At 51.5% G+C, this 18136-nt stretch overlaps 1 protein-coding gene across 1 annotated transcript in view; it reads left to right on the top strand.

Annotated features, from left to right (window-relative positions):
* Positions 1 to 411: 411 nt before the first annotated feature.
* The window catches only part of LZTS1 (leucine zipper tumor suppressor 1), a 54203-nt gene continuing 36478 nt past the window's right edge, over positions 412 to 18136 (top strand). The window contains exon 1 of the mRNA XM_080673102.1: positions 412 to 556. The gene's annotated coding sequence lies outside the window, so the exon portion shown is untranslated. The remainder of the gene's footprint in view (positions 557 to 18136) is intronic.

Raw genomic sequence — 18136 nt, 5'->3', positions numbered from 1 at the left:
GAGATGGGGCCCCGGGACCCCGCTCCCGCACGGACGCACAGGAGCCTGGAGGTCGCCAGCAGCCCCAGCTGTCAGGCAGAAACAAAGGCCACGGAGCGGGGAGGCGAGGCTGAGGGCCGCGCCTGTGCCAATGAGCGGCGCCGGCGCTCGTCCCGCCCCGCCCTGCTCTGACCAATGACCGGCCCCGCCCCGCCTGCCGCGACTCTGCCCCGCCCCGGCCAATGAGCAGCGCCGGGCTCGGCGCCGGCCCCGCCCAGCCCCGCCCGAGGCTCCGCCCATACCAAACCTGGCCAATGAGAAGTGCCTGTCTCGCCCCGCCCCACTCCACCCGCGGCCCCTCCCGCCTGCCCTCCCGCGGCTCCGGGACACCGAGCAGAGGCAGGCGCGCTGGGAGCGGGCGGGTGGCGGGCAGCGCGCGGGAGGAGCGGCCGAAGTTTCTCCGCCTGCCTCGTCCCGAGAGCCAGAGCCACTCCGCACCTCTGAGAAAAGAGGGACGAAAGCAAACTGCAGAACCACTGAAAAATAATTCTCAAGTCAGCCCGAGGCGCGGGGGCAGGTAAGGTGCGGTGAACGAGGGGTCTCGCTCCCTTCCATAAGGGTCTGTTGCCACGGAGGACGCCCAGGTTCCGGGGACACCGCGCTCCCCGAGGGGTGCAGCGCGTCCGCGCGTCCGTCAGTCTTTGTCTGTTTGTGCTCGGTCTGTCTAGGTGTCTTTGTCTCTGTACGTAACTGTCAGGGTCTCCCCTCCGCCAGGGTGGGTCTGCTGGCTGGTCCCAGCCCAGAAGAGAGAATGGTATGTCTGTCCTTCTGTCTTCATCTCTGTCTCCTGCAGACGGGGTGTATCTACTCCCAGCCCCGAATCTGATAGACAAAAGTGTAGGGTGACACTGGTGTCGAGATGAGGAAGCCAGAGGTGATGGTGAGGCTGGAGGGGCCCTGGCCCCACACAGAGAGTTTGACAGCTGAAGCCTGGCCCCTGAACTTGGCCTTCTGGAACTTTGGTGATGGGCTGTGTCCGCATCAGTGTCAGGGACACTGATTCAGTTAGAGGTTTGGAATATTTCCCTGGAGGAGTATGTCACAGAGGATGAGGTAGATAGAGAGGGGGGTGATAACCCCAGAATTTAAGTGACCCCCTGGTACTGCAAGTCACCAGGATCAGTCCTGAACATGCACACAACACACACACACACACACACACACACACACACACACACTCCACATTCACTTATTTCTCTCACCCACCACAGGCAGCCAACCCCCCACTCTCTGCACTCCTACACACACACACACACACACACACATACACACCCTTCCACATGCTTAAAGGCACGGAAACAAGAGCCAGGTGATCGTTCTCTTTCTTGCTCCAAGTGGAAAGGATTGAACTGTGGAGCAAATGAGTGTTCTGCTCGCCCACGAGTATGTCAGCCTTAGGAAAGTGTCCCAGACTTGTTAGCTTCAGAGCCCTCACTTTCCCAGGAACAAGGAGTGCTTAGGGCTCTGAGCATTTGAAGTTCCCAGATCCTTCCTCTTTATTCCATCCACACTGGTCTTAGGTGCTGGCAAATGAATGAGGAGGCTCTGAGTTCTGGGGAGCTCTTGGCAGGAGCTGCACCAGATAAGGGGCTCCTGCTCTGCTGGAAGTGCAGCCTAATTATAATCGTGAGAGCAGAGGAGCCCAGCCACGGACGGAGAGATGAGCTGTCTGCTTGGCAATTCTTGAGAGACCCTTGAGAACAGTCTGTGGGAGCAAGAGTGTTGTAACCTGAGCTTCCTCTAAGTTCAAAAACAATTTGCTGTGGGCATGCTGGGGAAAATGCAGGTGCTGGAAGTATGTATATGTATGCACGTGAAAGTGGGTATTAGAGACAAAGTTCGCAGGGGGAAGGGTGTCTGTGCTCCAGGGTGGAAAAGAGCCAGGTCCGTGGGCAGAGGCATATACGCTAACCAGGCGTGGTGTCTGCACCTTATATTTATCCAGCGCCTTTCTTCTGAGGCACTTTCTGCATCTCACAGATGTTATCTTCTTTGTTATCTCCATTACCCTCACAACATAACTACCAGGTGGGCATGAAGCATGGTTAACTCTCTGTGTTTACCAGTGAAGAAACTGAGGCACCAGAGGGGCAGGGCTTTCCCTGAGGCCCACAGCTAATGGGAGCAAAGTTGGACTGGGAGTTCAAGTACAAGCTCTCAGCTGGATCGATGTGAGTGGGGGACTCACTGGGCTTGCTGTGAGAAGAAACTCAGGTGGAGAAAGAAGGGTGTCTCTCGAAGGTGTGGGCGAACAAGAGGGAGGACGTTTGTCATTTAACATTTATGGCAGCCTCTGTGTGCTTCGCGAGGTAAAACCTGTTTCAGCCATTCGGCGTGTGCATGTGTGTCTGTGTGTGTGCCTCAGTAGACCTGTGGCAGGGTAGCTGCCATCATGATGCGCTGCTATGCAGTGTGTGTGTTGGGAGAGCCTGTGCATTGGGCATGTGTCAGGGAGGATTTGCCAGGCAGTTTTGAGAAACCGTGCATCTGCCTATATAGACCGAGAGGTAGGTGGGCTTCAGCCATAAAATATGGCCTTCAAATTCTCCAAATTTATTTATATACCTTTATACGAATTCCACATTCATTTAATAAGTATTCATTGGGTGCCAACAAAATGCAAGGCTCTGGGCCAGGCAGTGAGGCTTCAAAGATGAGTAAAGTAATGATGGCAAACCTGTCATTAAGCAGCTTACAGATGAGTGTAATGGGTAATAGTTCACGACATCTAATAACGTCCACTGCGTACACTGTGCCCGGTATTTTTTATCCATTATCTCATCTATCCATTATCTCAGCCCTGCAGGGTATGTGTGATGATCAGAGGAGGAGATAGCAAATGGAGGAGGGAGGGAGGATTTGACCTCAGCTCTGCCCTGGATCTTCCACTTTCTCCTGCTACCATTGAACGTAGAAATACGTGTTTCTTCTCTGTAAAATGTTCTTGCCCAGTCCCTCCACCTAGCTAGCTCCCACTTGCACTTCTGGTTTTAACCATGTGGATCAACTCCTCCAAGAAACCGTCCCCTCTCCTTTCCTTAAGTCTGGGTCACAGGCCTTCCTGAGTTCCTGCCATCATTCCATGCTATCCCACCTGTACCCACTGGCTCCTCAAGAGCCAGCAACATTCTTAGAGGCAGAGATTGTGTCATGAATTCCCAGCGCAAAGTACAGTGTCTGGCTACTCTGAGTAGGCCCTTAGTCAATGCTTGTTTAATGGAGTGGTGGGAGGGAAAAGAGCCGCCAGAGACCCTGGGCAGGGAGCACTTTTCCCAACAGCAAGCAGATTTGTGCAGGGGGCACACTTGCTGGCCTGGCCTCTGATACTCCAGCCTCTGCTTTGGGCCAGTTCCTTCAGAGGCTCTAGCTCCTGCCTCGAATAGTTTGGGAGCCTAAGGAAAGCCTAGCCCCCACCCCACCCCCACTCTATCTGCCAATCCACTCAATTTCCAGCCCAGTCAACCGACAAGTACAATGATAAAGGGAGGTGCTATGTGTGATCTAGACTTGGAACCCCTGGGGCGGGTGGGGGGAGAGAGATGGGGCGGGGGTGGGGGGGCGGCCAGTGGTTTCAGGGCAATGATGAGGTGTTTCTGGGACTTTGCCAGCAAAGAAGTGTCCAAAGGCCTGGGGAATCTTTAGGCAATTTACACGGCTGGTCTTTGAGTTTCCTTTTGAATAGGTCTTTGTGTTGCTGCGTTTGAAAGCCACTGATCTAAATTGGACACTCTGACTCTGCTGCTGGGAGTGTGAATTGCTACCATGTTTGGGGAGGTAATCTGGCCATGATTTGCCCAAGGTCACCCAGTCACAGTCTGGTGACTCCCTTCCCATGCTCTTTGGACCACCCCATTATTTCTCATATCAGGGTTGCCCCATGCCTTCTCAGGGATTGTGATGATTTCAGTTTTCCTTTCAAAGATCATGACTCAAGTTTGAAAAACTCTGCATTTCACTGTTTGTTAAAGGTCTTATCCATGCAAGGTCACGGGCCTTCCTGAGTTCATGAATTCCCAGCGCAGAGTACATCATGAATTCCCATCAGGTTGAAGGGAGATCTTAAAAAAAGGCTAAATAATGGTTTGAGATTAAATTTTGTGATGAGAATTGGGAAGGGGGAGCAGCACACATGAATCAATGACACTTGGATTATACTAACTTTAAACGCAGCAGCTGCTCAGCATGAGGAAGGTGAGCTCGAGGATGTCAGGAAGGAGGTGGTGGTGGACTGACCCTCAAGAAGGTAGGAGAGAGGAGACGTAACAGCAGCCAGGTCACAGCTCCAGGATGGAAGCTGAGAACTGAGGGGACGGGCTTTGTCTTCCAGGGGGAACCCTGGGGGCACCCTGTTACCTCCTTTCCCACTAAGCCAGTCACCCTGCCCAGACAGAGCTGGGAATCAAGGGTGGGAGGGCTCACCTCTTACAACTGCCTGCTGCCAAACGAGTGTGCAGACTGGCCTGGACCTCCTCCTCCAAGGATTGAGAGCAGTGCGTGGGGATGTGTCGCAGTCGAGCACAGTGGAGTTGGGCTTCGGGCGAGCTGCCCTTGGCACGGCTGCCTCTGTGTCTGCGATCTCCATCCTGCTTCTCTCACTCTCTTGCTTCCTGCCAGACATCGACTTCCACCAGACGGTGAACGCCATTCCTGGCCTTCCTGCAATAATGATTCTAATAGACCCTTTTATCTGTCCAGGACTTTACACCTTAAAAGGGACGTTGTTATTAACGACACTGTAGGAAGATTTCTTCTACAATGTGACAGATGAGAAAAGTGAGTGAGCTCGTCAGAGGTAAAAGAGTTTATCCAAGATTTTAAGTGAAACGCTGGGATTTGAACCCAGCCATTCTGACTGCCAATCCAGGCTATAGCCACCCATCATCAGGCCATGCTAATTAAACAGATTTAGGTTCACTGCATTGTTGACAAATGTTCAATCTTCAGGGGGAAAAAAGATACTTTAAAAAGATATTTTTTCCTGATTTCAGAGAGGAAAGGAGAGGGAGAGAGAGATAGAAACATCAATGATGAGAGAGAATCATTAATCAGCTGTCTCCTGTGTGCCCCACACTAGGGATCAAGCCCGCAATTCAGGCATGTGCCCTGACTGGGAATCAAACCGTGACCTCTTGGTTCTTAGGTCAATGCTCAACCATGCCAACTGGGCAAAAAATATATTTTTAAAATCGTAAGAACTCAGTTACTTTTGTAATCATTATAATTACAAGCATGATGGGAATCAGAGTTTTCTTCACTTTTTCTAAGCCCCACTTCTCCCTAAGCACTTGTCATGCATGTATGTTGAATCAATAAACAATAAACTAGGACGTATCTGGCATAATGGAATGTCTACTTGAGATTTACTTTAAGAAATGAACTTTTCTTTCATATCAGTTCTTTCTTTATAGCTGGTCAATTCATAAGGTTTCGTTCCCTCCACATTGAAATTATAGCAAATTTTGCCTTCACAGAATCTGAATTCATGACATTTCACTGGAATACCAAACTTGACTGCATTCTCTTTGTCAGTGTTTCCACCATGGGCATGAAATAAGTTCCAAAGTAAAGTGGGCTTGCAGTCTTCCCCTGGCAATGTGAGCAGAGTGTGGAAACCAGGCTTGGGAGGTGATTGCACATGGAGGCTTCTCCAATGAGGAGAAGTTTAGGAGAGATTCTTATGGAGCATGGATGGGGAAAGGGTGCGGGGGGGTGGGTTCGGAGGGAGATGGAAGAAACAGAGGAAAGACAGACAGTGTGTGTGTGTGCACGCGCGCGCACACGTTCACAAATTACTCTTCCAATCAATCCAGCAGAGAGGTGATTTTTCTTACTAAGTGACAGGCCAAATTGGTATTTGAACAGATGACGTGGGTTATATCCAGGACCTGGAACAAAGGCAGTGAAGAGCTACTGTACCCAGATCACCCATAGATTTGCTTCCATGTCAGTGAGTCACTGTGGGAGAAGATGACTGCCTTCAGGATGGCAGCCAGCAGACACACACACACACACTCATTCATTTATCCAGTCTTGTCATTTCTCCCTCTGAGACATGCTCTCCTGTGATACCCACACGCACAGTCGCATCTGGGTTGGCCTCTCTGTGGCATGATGTGGAGTGTACTCAGGCAGTCCACCTCCCTGATACTCCAGGACCTCCATTTCTGTCATGTCCAGAGCAGTCAGTCTGGCTGCCATCAGCCCTTTAGAGCTGCCGATGCCCCCAGGCCAAAGCATCCCTTAGAAGCAGAGGGAAAGGTCTAGTCCAGGGGTGGGCAACTTTTTGACTCGAGGGCCACAATGGGTTCTTAAACTGGACCGGAGGGCCGGAACAAAAGCATGGATGGAGTGTTTGTGTGAACTAATATAAATTCAAAGTAAACATCATTACATAAAAGGGTACGGTCTTTTTTTTTTTATTTCAATAGTTTTATTCATTTCAAACATTTTAACAAGAAGAATGTAAACACTAATTATTATAATTTGAAACTTCAAAAAATGGAGGAATCATAGCACAATAACATACCTTATATTGAAGATGGCAAAGGCAAAATAAAATTGCCTAACAAAGGAAAGGTACAAAAGCCTTTCAAATTAAACTTAAATATAATAAAATAATTTAAAACTAAAACAAATAGAAAAGAACAAAATGTGTAAACAGTAAATTAAACATTTTCTTTAGTGCAACTTCCAAATTATGCCCGGGACGTAGATGTAGATGGCAATGTAGACTGGGTTGAAAGGTTTTTGGTCTTTAAACATCAACTTCAGTGGGAACAGTGTTGTTGGTCTCTTTTTTAGCTAATGCTCTGATACTGTGCTCTCCAGGGGCGTGTCTCCCTACATCACCATGATAATGTGTCTATGCATTCCCAGGGTGATGTCGGGGGGTGCGTCCACGGGCATTACAAGGAGCCTCTGGAAGATTGAGAGGTTGTTCCTTCTACTGAATGGGCGGACATAAATCCGCCCACTCAGAAGAAGGAGCTGCGGCCGTGTTTCCCGACGTTGCCATGTTAACACTGCTGCTGGTGAAGGAGCTGAGGGGAGAGCAAGAGAACCCTCCACTCTTTCGGCTCCGCGGGCCGGATAGAACAGCCAAACGGGCCGTAGTTTGCCCACGGCTGGTCTAGGTGAAACTCCCAGCCCAGGGGATGGACAAGGAAACAGCCCCTCAAGGGGGCCAGAAACGGAGCTAAAATCGGGGTGGGATGGGTATAGCTCTGGAAATCCAATCATGTCTAAGGACAAACCCAGCCCCATGCATGGCTACAACCCTGTGCCCAGACTGTGGGTGGCCGAGGCAGTGCCTGCCGGGCCCCAGGGCTGTGCAGGAGGCTGGCTGGCCTGCTGGCTCCGGGGCAGCTGCACTCTCCTTGCTGTGGCAAAGCCATTTGCTGCTCAGTCAGCCTCCTCCTGGCACCCTGGACTGCTAAATTGGTCTCAACTTGCTGTACTTCCACCCACCACCTTAGTCATTATTCACTGGCAGCATTCAGAGAGTGGGTGTAAAGCCGCCGAACATTATATTCCTGCTGAAAAGCAAGAGAATTGAGTATAGGCAGGCAAGGAAAGGAGCTAAGAGAAAGTGAAGGAGGCAGGGAAACAAAGCTTGGGTTCCCCAGCACCTTTTCCCCTGACCCCAATAATGTTGGAGGAAGGAAGGGGCAGTGAGCATGGGTTGTGTGGGTCTGGGCTCAGTAGGAGGAGCAGCAGGAGTTCTAGGGTGAGAGGGGTACACACACTACTGAGGGGCAGCACCTGCGTGGTCTGGAGGGAGGAAAGGACATCAGCTGTGGGGAGAGAAAGACCTCACCCTCCTTAGCTCCTTGTTCTTTAAGTTCTACAGTAGGTGCTGTCACGCCCCGTGAGTATCTGTTCCCATGTGTGATTACTTCTTATCGATCCTCTACTCCCTGCCTAGACTATAAACCCCTTGAAAGAGAAAGTGTGTCATGCCTCAGGTGTGTAGCACCAGGCCCTGGATACAGTCAGGACTCAGCCCCAAACGGATGAGACTGATAGTGGAGAGCCTGCCATGGCCCTTCCTACCCAGCCACTTCAGATCTCCCTATGCTGCCCAAGGGCCCCCGGATCTGGAGACCAAGGCAGCCAAGAGTAGCAGGAATGACAGAGGAGCTTCCGAGTTGGCCTCCCATCTTGGGGAGGAAGTTGCAGGGAGGGAAAGCGGACCAGCTAGGGAAGCGGACACTCAGAGCCCCGTGTCCTGGTGCAGAGGCTCTGGTGCGGTGCTGTGCGGTGCATTGCGGCTCCTGGTTGGCTCATCCAGCATTACTCTGGGGCTGGCAGGAGGTGACCAAGAGTGGCTCTCACATCAGACAGTAGAGACATCATCGGGCAAGGTCAGTGTGACCTTGACAGGAGGTTCTCTGAGTCCCTGATAACATTTGTTTGGTCTTCCAGGGACAGGGTGGAAGGGGAACACAGCAACAACCCACACCAGCTTGGAACCTGGTGGGCCCCCACCCCTGTTCCCTCCCACCCTCTTCTCCAGTAAGATAATGGGAAAACTCTGAGAACAAAAGCCGCTACACAGCTAGGGAGGCAGGGGCACTGGGAGACCACACTCCGAATGTCAAGGGTCAGAAGAAGTCTGGGGAGTGAGCCCTGCTCTTGACCTTCTGCCAGTCGCCAAGAGGCAGACTGTCTGAGTGCCTCAGGAGGCCTGTGCGGCTGCACCACCACCTCAGTGGTGAGGTCATGGGCGGAGGGGCTTCAGAAGACACTTGAAGCACTCACGACCCTCTCTTATTGGTTGCAACCTTCAGACTCTGCTGCTTGGGCTCCCTTCTGCGCCTCCAGGAAGGGCTTCTCAGCAGTGCACGAGGAGGAGGAGGAGGAGGAGGAGGAGGAGGAGGAGGAGGAGGAGGAGGAGGAGGAGGAGGAGGAGGAGGAGGAGGAGGAGGAGGAGGAGGGAAGGATTAGACTGGGCTCATGTCTTGGGGAGACAGCCTCCCCCTCCTTGCTGATCAAATTCCCCCAGCCCCCACGTCTCAGTGGCGCCAGCAGACAAACCGCACTGCAGGCAGGTGGGGGAAAGCGAGCCCCAGGCAGCCCCCAGCCGCCACCTGCCCTGGAAAGGGAGCTGCGGACCAGGAGGGCCTCCAGCTGCCTGCCTCCTCCCTGGCTGGCCTGCAGCCTCCCCTGCCTGAAGGCTCTGCACCAGCTTGGGGCGCCTGGGGGCAGGATGCGGGGCTTTTCCTGACGCGACATTTCCTCATCCACCTGGAAGACTAGAAGCCAGGCTTTCAGCTTCCCCAGACCTCCCTCCTAGCAGCGCCTGGGCCATCTGTTGACTTAGAAACTTGCTATTTTTGATGGAGTTACTTCTATGCTAGAGCTACAGCAGGACCTCCAAGTTCAGGGTCCAAGATTTACCTGGAAACTAAAGAGCCTGCATTAAAGAAATGGCCAGTACTCTGCATAGAAACACACAATCTCAGGGTTGAAGGGATCTTTAAGTCCCAGTCTATCTGCCACCTTCCAACCCCCCAACCCCAGCAAAATCTCCTCCCCCAAATTGTCTCTTCCCTCCCTACCTACTTCCAAGAATTGCTGTTCTGGACCCAGGAACACAGTTCTTTCTGTTTTAGTTCCATTCCTTCAAAGACATAGAATGCTATGTCCCTGTCAAGCACTCTGCCAGTGCCTGGGAGGAGACCCCTCCACCAGGCATAGCTGGCCTGGAATTGGGGGAGGAGACAGATACCTTAAAATGTATCACTAGACAAAGATGTAGAATTTGAGAAGGACCCTGTGGGCTGGCTGCGATTTTTTTTTTTTTAATTTTTAACATTTTTATTCATTTATTTACTTATGGTTAATCCTCACCCATGGATTTTTAGAGGGCGTGGAAAGGAGGGGGAGAGAAACATCAATGTGAGAGAGACACATCGATTGGTTGCCTCCCGCACCTACCCCAACCAGGGCCAGGGATCGAGCCTGCAACTGAGGTACGTGCCCTTGACTGGAATCGAACCCAGGACCCTTCAGTCCACAGGCTGACACTCTGTTCACTGAGCCAAACCGGCTAGGGCTGGCTGTGATTTTAAGAGATGGAGGGAGAGGGTGGCAGAGATGGGGACAATAAGTGGCAGGGAAAAGGAAACAAAGGCAAGTTGAGTCAAATTGAGGAGCGCCCTGACCACCCAGCTCCAGGTTCGCGTGCTGTTTGGCAGCAGTGGGGAGCCATGGCAGTCATAGGAGAGGACTGGCACGGAGCAGACCTGGGTTTCAGCAGACTCATCTAGCAATGGAGTATAGAATGGAGGTGAGGGGGGAACACTTTCTAGAAATAACATCATTTATTAGAACGCCTCTCTATCCTCCCTGTCTGGGCGTTGATAGCTCATGTTCCTAGAGATGTCATGCAGCCTGGAAATGTGGGGGAGCCAGGCATCCAGGAGAGGGGAGCTCCTCGTCCGAGGTCAAAGGTCAGGGTTAATGTGCCATGTGGAGGACTTATAACAGGAGACATGGCTAACGCTTTGCTTTGGACCCGGGACCAATCACAGCTGGCTTTTCTTTCTTTCTTTGTTTTTTACGGCTGAAGACATAGAGGCCCGACTGGAGGGCCTTGCTCAGGGTCCCAAGGCTGGCTCTTGGCAGAACCAGAGCTATGCTCCCACTTCAGGGCTCTTTCTTGTCGCCCACTGGTAACCAGGAGTGAGGACTGCAGGGCCAGTAGAGTTAATCAGATCAACCGTGAGTGTCCAGCAGGTTTGCCCCAGGGACACACGAGAACAGGCCCACAGTGGGTGCTCTCAGTCTCTGGATTTCTCCCCAGCAGGCCGAGGGATGCCCTGGATGTCAGGGACAGCTGATACCCATGACCTCCGTTTTCTCTTCTGTCTTCTTTCTTACTCTCTGGCTGCTTCCGACATTTTATTTTCCTCCGTTCCTCTGCCTTTTCCTTGGTTCTGAGGGTTCTGGAAGTTCCCAGCTGATGTGACAATGAAGCTTACTATCAGTTGCACTTGGCACCAGTTGGCACCTTTCAAAAATGGAAAACCTGTTCTCTGCCTCTGTCTCATCAGAGCTCAGTTTAAACCAAATCCAAACAAAACGCAAAGGTTGTGGGTGCCAATCAGTCATGCTAACCGCCCAGGGTGTTGATGCCACATGGGCAGAGAGTCCCAGACAGGAGGCAAGTCTTGTCAAGCAGGGACCTCCATTACTCTCAGGGGAACAGGGTGCCAGGGATCCCCTGCCCACAGCCATAAAGCTCTCAGAACACTATTCCCCACCTTCTGGAAGGCTTCTCAGCCTGGCACCTGCTCAAGAGCTTGCTAACTACCTGCATAGTCAAGGGAGGGCAACGCCAGGGCAGTGTCCTGTGAAGTCTTGGGTGAAGTGACACCTGTACACAGCGTCTTCCTCCAGAAATAATTCAGCCCCTGCCATGTTCGTCTTCACCTGGATGGCAACCACAGCCCTGGCAGAGGAAGCAGGCAAGTCCTAAAAGTGAGGCATGGGCTTTTTCCTGCTTGAAGATTCCATGAAACAAGTGTGGCAAGTTTGGGAGCAGACAGCAGAAGGAATCAGAGACCAGTGTTTGGATCCCAGCTATGCGTACTGTCTGTTAGGTGTGTGGCATTGGGCAGGTCACTTAGCCTCTCTGAGCCTCATTTCTCTCATCTGTAAAATGCTTTGTGTCCCATATAGAATTTTTATGAAAAATCCATGAGCCAATATGCGTAAAGACATGAAACATAGTAGGAGCTTCATTTGTGTTAACCTCAGCCCCCTCCCATCAGCTCCAAGGGAAGGAAGCCAGGCATAGGAGTAAGTTCTCTATTTGGGAGGCTCCTGAGCCTGGTCCAGGCACATGTCCGGGGGTCAGGGAGGGACAACTTTGGAGTCAGGCTGTGCTCTCTGTGACAACTACCTTCTTATCTGCTTCCTCTGCAAAGGGAGACGATTGTAGCTGAAAACAATGTGCGGGAACCACTCCACCTTGTCACTGGCGTCTCCATCCACTCTGTCAATTTGACTAAATTTTGACTTGAGATATGAGGCAGAAGCAGTGAGGGAGACATCATTGAATGTCCTAGGTTGAGACTCAGTGCTGAAAGTGTATCTTGCTCACTTCAGCTTATGCCACATGTGTGAAGGAGAGAAGGAGATGGGAGGCGAGCCCAGAAGCCAGGGCTCAGCTGGGAGTTCCCTCTGCCTCAGGGAGGACCCCACAACTCCACTCCAGCACCTGGATGGAGGACGGTTTCTCCCCAGGGCGAAGGGCTGGATGGAAGGGGCATGTGCTGTGTCTCTTTCTTCCTTCCTCCTGCCTCTCGCTTCAAGGCCAATGTCTTTCCCATTTGTATTGTTTTCTGGATGATGCAGCACGTAAGGTCAGGAAAGGGGGAGAAAGAAAAACAAGTAAACTGAAACTTCTCTGTGCATTCAGTTGAGGGGGATGCACAGATGTGAGGGGGCCCAAGGTCCGGCTGCATCACACAGGAGTGTGCAAACAACTGAAGTTGAATTCTGCACTGGAAAATTAGATCATTTATGGCACCCACCTGGCGGGGCAGGGCGGAGCCTGGTGGACCAAGGAGAAGCTGTTCCTGTTTGACACATTCCCCAGCAGCGACACAGACACCGATCCTCCCCGTGAAACAAGCAGGGGGCATCAAACGCACCTTCCACCTGCCTTCTCCTCTTCCTCTGGATGCTTATTTTTTTTTAAGTAGAAGAAACTTCACTTTAATAGTGAGGCCCAAAGAGTCGAAGGGATTTCCTCCAGGGCACACAGCAAACAGCCGTTAGGTTTCTGATTTGACGAGTCCCGTGGTTTCTCTGTCCTAGTGCAGTGGTCGGCAAACTGCGGCTCGCGAGCCACATGCGGCTCTTTGGCCCCTTGAGTGTGGCTCTTCCACAAAATACCACGTGCAGTGCGATTGAAACTTCGTGGCCCATGCGCAGAAGTCGGTTTTCGGCTCTCAAAAGAAATTTCAATCATTGTACTGTTGATATTTGGCTCTGTTGACTAATGAGTTTGCCAATCACTGTCCTAGTGTGTTGGTATCTACTGGGGAGAAGGCAGTGCCTCTACCATCGTGGGGCTCACATGGCATTTAGGGAGAGGGGATGCCAGCCCAGCTGCAGGAGCCTCTATTTTGGGACCAGGAGAGTTTGAAAAGATCTCAAAGCTCTGCCCAGGAACAGAAAAGTCCTGGGACTTGCCTGGGGCCGTCTCTGCCCCCCAACCCTAAATCGGGCATCCGCCTGCCCACCTCCCACCAGAGTTCAAAGGACTGACTGCCCTCTGCACAGTCCCTGGGACAGTCTATGAACCACCCCTTGACTGTACTCTGTGACTGAGAAGCTGACAGAGACGTGGAACTCGTTAAGGGAACACAGGCCTGCTTCAGATGTCTCTGCACAGTAGTCCTCAGAGATGGTCCAGGACATGGCAGCACAAACCTTCCGGCACACCTTTCCACCAACAGCTGAGGACTGTGCTCCATCACCCGAACCTGAGCAACCAGCGCTGGGACAGGGACAGGGAGGCACAGGGATTTCTGGAAGCAGTGAGTTGCAGATCTGGTCTCATCACAGTGCTGCCTCCCTGCCTCCCCCAGACCTGTGCTGGCTGCACAGCGCTTCTGAGGCAGCCAGGACAGCATCTGCAGGAGCCGGTGGCGGGGGACCCCACTTTCCTGAGGACCAGAAGTCCTTATAGGAAATCAGCCTTTGCAGGCAAATATGTTTCCACATTGAGTCACAGAAGGGCCCTGGCAGAAGGCAGGCTGGCGTCTAAGAGCAGTTGGTGACTATGACAGTTTCTTTTGCAAGAAAACCAGGGTTATTCAGTGTGCACCGGCCCCAGTGCAAGACTAAGCCTCGCTCAGGGCAAACCAGCCCTGCGCTGCCTCCCGGTCACTCTTTCTGTCCCCTCCTTGATCCTCCCTGGACTCGGGTGAAAGGACCCCCCCACAGGTGAAGTTTAGTTTTCCTCAAGGAGGTAGTGGTGGAAGTGTGGGCTGAGAGTGGAGGCCAGAGACAGTGCTGCAGCCCAGGAGGACGGCAGGGCTGAGATGCACAGAAATGCCTCTGGGAGGCCCGGGCTGCCTGCCGTGAGCCGCCTGTGGCTGGAGCACCAAGCACTGCAGAGCAGGAGATGCTGCCGCTGAACACACCTCGCCTCTACCCTCTGTTCACCAAGGCCAGAGGCTGGGACTGCTCCTCCTGCACAGCGAGCTTCTGACTGTCCGCTCCTCTCCTTGAGCGTCCAGAGTCCTGCCTGGCAGGCTCTGTGGGGGGCCCAGGGACACCAGGGGGGGCCTGAGGGGTGTTGCCATCCACCCGTCAGATCAGTGAGTCCTAAGTCCTTTAAGAGCAATTCTTATAAACAATGGATAAGTGATTACTCATCTTCTTAAAAATCTAATCTCTAAATGCCCCAAATGGAAGTGTCCCCAGTTCTTTAGACGATGAAAGAAAAATGGTGGAGACCAGGGACCTGCAGAGTTGGAGAGAAATAGATCAGGAGTTTGAGCCTAGCCTCAGAGCCCAGTGGTGTCTTGAGTCACCAAGCCCCATATGTTTCAAAACAACAGCAAAAACCTGATGCCATTTGTTAAGCTCTTGCTTATATCCTAGTGCCTTTACAGTTAAAACTTCTCTCCATATGTACAGAAGCCCTGTGAGGCGGGCACTGCTGTCAGCTCCAGTCTGCAGAAGGAAGCAGAAGTGTGGAGAGGCTGCAGTGTGGCCAAAGATGAGGGTGAACCCACAGCACAGGGAGTGATGGAGCAGGGGCTGGGCTACCGGGCACAGTTAGGGTGAGGTCTGGAGGAGCCGCAGGCCTGCGGGGAGGTGGGTGGATAGGGGCCAGGGGGACCACCGCCAGGGGTGAGCTGACTGCTGGAGATAAAGAACCAGAGTAGCAACTCATCACAACTCAGGGTCAAACCAGACACTGCACTTGCCAGTACAAACCCTGAGGTCTCATTTGTGGGTCTGTCAGGTAGGGATCACAGTAGTGCCTCGCTCTCGGGGTGCTTTGGGGTGCAGCTTGCACCAGATCATGTGTGCATGGTGCTTAGTCCAAACCTAAGGAAACGCTCAGCATTGGGAGCTGAAGAGGAAGCTCTTCCCCCTCTTGGCATCACGGGCCTCTGCTGTCCTGCTTGGACATCCTCCTCTGGCAGAGGAGATGGGAGGGGAGGGCAGCTCCCATGGCCTTTCCTGGGCAGCAGCACCCCCATTCCTGAGCCATGGGGGGCTGGTGATCAGCTTTTCCAGGGGAGGCTCCCGACAGCTTCCAGATCCTGATTCTTCAGGGAGACAGAGACTTAAGGATCCCCAGCTGTGCGGGGGAAGGAGGAGGGAGGCAGTGGGAAGGAAGCCCTGCTCAGCTATCTGCCAACATGCTTCACCGCCCCCCCCTCCTCTTTTCTTGGAGAAAAGAGCTGTGAGGCTGAGAGGGAGCTGGAGGAGCCAGGACTAAGCCCTGGGAACAGGAGGGGTGAGAGTGAGCAGACACTGCTGTCCAGCGCCCTGTGCCCGGGAGGGTCCCACGAGTAGCAGCTGAGTGAAGGAGACCCCCAGGTCTGGGAGCACTGCTGAAGCCACCTGCCAGCCCCATCCTAAAGGTGACACCTTTCTGCCAAGTCAGGAGGTGGAGTCAAGAGCCTGGCAAGCTGGGGAACACTTTTTAGAGCCAAGAGAGAAAGGAAGGGAGGGAGGGAAGGAAGGAGGGAGAGAAAAAGGGCAGGTGGGTGAGTTTATAAATTTAGCTTTCAGCCTTCCTATCCTGTGTCTTAGCTCAGGCTGCTATAACAAAATACCATAGTGGGTGATGGAAACAATAACCATTCATTTCTCACAGTGCTGGGGGCTGGGAAGTCTCAGATCAAGGTGCTGGCAGATTTGGCGTCTGCTGAGAACCCACTTCCTGGTTTGCAGATGGCCACCTTCCTGCTGTGTCCTCCTGGTGGAGAAAGAGGGTCCTGGTTTCTTCCTCTTCTTATCTTATAAGGGCACTAATCCCGTCAAGGGGCTCCACCCTTGTGACCTCATCTGACCTCATCACCCCCGAAAGGCTCCACCTCCAAATACCACCTTGGGGTTAGGCCTTCAACGTGTGAATTTGGGGGGATAGAAGCATTCAGTCCATAGCTCCGAGCATCCGTTGGGCTGTAGTGTGCAGCCCTGTGCTGACAGCAAGGGGCGCACAAAGCAGGAAGGTCAGGGTTCCTGACTGTGAGGGTGCAAAGCCCCTGTGAGGAACTGAGCGACTAAGGGAGAGAGCAGCACTGTCCCCAAGTCAGGAAACGGTGCTTAAGGGGCCCACCAGGTGGGTTTGAATTTTTCTCCACCTCTCATCCCCAGGTGACCTGGGACCAGTTCCTTGTTCTCTCTGACCCCAGTCTCCTCATTGGTAAATGGGGAGGAAAGAAAAAAAAACACCTTATAGAAAATTTTTAAGTGAAATTTTTATTCAAATATACATACAGAAATATGCACAAATCATGGATGGACAATGAGATGATTTTTCACAGTTCTCACGTAAATAAAACCCGAGGCAGAAGATAGAACATAATGGTACTCCAGGAACCCCTCTGCTCCTCTTCGAATTACGTCCACCCTTCCCCTGCCACCAACGCTTACCGCTATGTAAACAGCTTATAAAGAGAATCTCATGTATGCATCCTTGGGGAGGCGGGTCCTGTGGTTGTGTGCAACAGTAGTTCTGGCATTCTCGTAGCTCCGTAACGTGCTACTGTACAGATATTCCACTGGGGATAGGATTGAGGTTCCCAGTGTTTCCGGTTGGGGACTCTTACACACAATGCTGGTAGGTCTTTTAGTAAACATCTTAGTAAACGCAGGAACATGTCTCCTGGGTGCACACCTAGAAGTGGAACCGCTGGGGCATAAGATGTGCATCTGCCAACCCCTCTCAGTGAGGTCGAGGGTGCCTGCCCTGCCCCCAGTGCTGTGAGACAGCCCCACTTGTGTCACGTCCTCACCAAAACTTGATGTTGTGGGGCTTTTTCGTTTACCCACTGCAATGGTTGTGCGGTGGTATTTAATCACGGTTTTAATTTGCATTATCCTGAGGAGTGCCTGTCTATACATTTTTTGCCCTTTGCATATTCTGTTTTATGAAGTGCCTAATTAAAATCTCTTGTTCATTTTTAATTTGGTTTCTGCCTTTTCATTCGAGATTTACATGAGCTCTTTTTAATATTCGGATGGGAGTCCTTTGTCAGATATGTGTCTTAGACACACCTCCTTCCACTCTGTTTTGCCGTTTAATTTCAGCGGAGACCTCTGAGGAAGAGAACTTCTTAATTTGTCAATATTATTTCCTGTGTGGTTAGTGTTTTGGATGTCCTGGTTAAGAAATTTTTGTCTATCCAAAGGCCAAGAAGTTGTTCTTCTATGTTTTCTTCTAGAAGCTTTCCTTTCATATTTCTATCTACAAGTCATCTGGAACTATTAGTGTGTAGGGTGTCATAGGAGACAAAATTTACTTTTTAAATAAGTGGGTACTAGTTAACCAGCAGCAATTAATAAGGGTAACTTTATTTTCCCACTGCTCTGCACTGTCCCCTTTGTCATAAATCAAGTGACAGGACTGTTTCTGGATGCTATTCTGTCCCAGTGGTCACTTTCTCTAGCTGTTTGTCAATCTGACATTGTCTTCATTACTCTTGCTTCATAGTCTGGTAACATGCACCCTCCAACTTTGTTCTTTTCAAAATGGTCTTGGTTATTCCTGTCCCTTTGCATTTTACTATATAGGGTGTCCCCCCAAAATGTATACATACTTTACAGCTGATAGCTCAATTTTGAAAATGTAATGTATTTTAATAAACATTGCCTTTATAATTATTCAAAGTGTGTGAATGCATTTTGGGGGGGGCACCCTACATAAGTGCTGGGATTTTGATTGGGGCTGTATTGACCCCGTAGATCCATTAGGAGAGAATGAACATCTTTAGAATATTAAGTCTTCCGAATCCATGAACCTGACATATGTCTGTGTCTGCTTATATTCCCTTTAATTTATCATAACAGTACTTTACAGTCTTCAGTGTAGAGATCATGTACAATGTTAGTT

Source organism: Plecotus auritus (assembly GCF_963455305.1).
Source record: "Plecotus auritus genome assembly, chromosome: 6".
Lineage (NCBI taxonomy): Eukaryota > Metazoa > Chordata > Mammalia > Chiroptera > Vespertilionidae > Plecotus > Plecotus auritus.
This window is presented reverse-complemented; position numbering and strand designations above follow the sequence as displayed.